Below are 2,323 nucleotides of genomic sequence, written 5' to 3'. Positions count from 1 at the left end.
CTGGCAGTAGTAAAAAAAAAAAAAAAAGGAAAGAAAAGACAAAAAGTTGAGCATATTAACTAAGCAAACACATGGGCACATGGGCTTGGAAGAAGGCTAGAGAACAGGCAGGCTATTCTTGGTACCAGGAACTCTACTGCTTAGGAACTTTTCATTCCAGTTCATGAATGCATAGTACTTGGAGTTCTACATTTCTCTCCATGTTCTTTGTCTCCGGGGTGTGAACAGGAACATGTGCTGTTGTTCATGGAGTAGAACTCAAGCGGTGTTCAATAATCAGATTTCAATACAAGAAGATGGCTTAGAAGGAGAGATACCTGAAAGGATTCAGGATGTGATTATGAAAACCAGATTAGGTAAAATAAATACCCATAGTCCTTTAGGTATAAATAAATACAAATTACCCTGAAGAAATGGAAAATAACAATGGGGGTGGTTATGCTCGGGGCACTGCTGAGGATTTTAGAAGAAGAATGTGGACAATAAGCTTGAGTTTTGTGACTTATTGCTGCTGCTTTTCACAGAAGTGTCAACGTGCCGTCTTTGAGCCTGGGCTTTAAGAGGCATGACAAGGTTCCATTGCACTCCCTCATGCTCGTCTTGCCATCTGCCATGGGAGGGACATGCCATAGGTAGCCACAGCTCCTTTCGCCTGGGTCCCAGAATCAGAGACACGAGGACACAACCTGAACATGGCCAAATTGAACCTAACTGAGCCCAGTCAATTCATGCCAACCCGCAGACCTGTGCAGGAGAAAGAAATATTTTTTGTTTTAAACCAATAAAATTTGATGGTTGTTTGTTATGCAGCATTATTGTAGCAAAACATGACTAATGCATCTTTACTAGAGGTTCTAGTTTCAGGCTGTTGGTATGTGAGATCCAGAGTATATCCGACACAGCTCCGTGTCCTGCCTCAGATTCCCTCAGCATGCTGATTTCCCAGACCATGCTGTCAACGGTGTGACAGTGACACATACTGTCACTATCTGTGGTTGCTGCAGTGCAGTCAGGTATTACTGGCTGCTACTAAGAGTTTCTGAGTCTTCTTATCACTTTTAGACTCGGGTGAAATCTCACAGTACTGCCTGTGGTGTTTGGTATCTTCAGTGGCCTCCCAAAGAGCTGGATGGTGTAACCCTGAAGTGTGGTGTGCTAATTCCGGAGCAAACGTTGACCAATGGGAAACTGAGGACAGGAGGGAGAAAGTAAATACCCCTGTTTCCTTCTTCCACTTTCCCGTGGACGACTCCACACACAGCCACGTAGCTTATCTGAAGGAGTCCTGTATGGCCAAACAGATCTTTCTGCTGAAGCACCTGCTGTGTTTTTGTTATTGTTTTTTGGGCTTTTTTTTTTTTTTTTTNAGACTGTTTACTTTTTAAGGACAGGAAATATATTTGGTTCACCATTGAACCCAGGCTAAGTAACAGTGCCTGGAACACAGTAGGTTCACAACAAATGTTTATTGAACAGATGAGAAATATGTGCTCTAAAATGGCAGGTGTTGTCTATTCTGAAAAGAGGAGAGTCCCTGAAACTGAATTTACATGCTTAACTAACTTCCCTAAGCCTGGCCCTGCTGAAGATTGTAGAGCCATAGTGGATGTGGGAGTCTGTGGAATTTCTTTTTATGAGGTCTTTAAAAACAAGATAGGCTCTCATCTGTCTGGAAGGGTTCCTATGAAAAACAAACAATAATCTGAATCATTTCAATAGCCTCTGGCACTTTTCTTCCTCAGGGGTTATTTGTTTTTGTTTTTTAATTTAAAGAAATGCAGAAAAGCATATAACACCACCATCACACAAGCAACAATAATCACTCGTTGAGTTTATTGTATGCCAGGCAACTTGCTGAGTGTGGAATCTGTGCCCTGACAAGTGGATTGTGGAGAACTCTGGTGGTTTCCACCCTGTAGTGACCCAGCACTCCTGCAGATGTCACTCTTCTCCTGTTGAATGTCCCCCCGGAGACCTTCACAGGAGCCTTACATGGAGACAGGCTGAGAAACAAGTGATTTTAGAGTTATACTAAGGTTAAAACAAAAATCAATTTATCATCTATATCTGAATTGAAGTTCCTAAATATTAATCAGCCTGCCCACTAGAAATTAGATTTTTAAAGTTTTTTTTTAAAAATAAGAAAACCTGATAATTCAGTTTACAGACTTTTTGAATGGCTTTGCAGCTTTCCCTTTAGTGTTAGCATAAAAGAATATAGTTTGTCCTATTCCTTCAGGAAAACTGAAACAAAGAGTATTTTTTGAAAGGTAAGCTTAAGCTTAGAAGATGGATGAGAAGTTCCTTCTCTCTTCTGTGCTTC

This window comes from Hipposideros armiger, unplaced genomic scaffold (genome assembly GCF_001890085.2).
Source record: "Hipposideros armiger isolate ML-2016 unplaced genomic scaffold, ASM189008v1 scaffold_473, whole genome shotgun sequence".
Taxonomy (NCBI): Eukaryota; Metazoa; Chordata; class Mammalia; order Chiroptera; family Hipposideridae; genus Hipposideros; species Hipposideros armiger.
Note: the sequence above shows the minus strand (reverse complement) of the source record.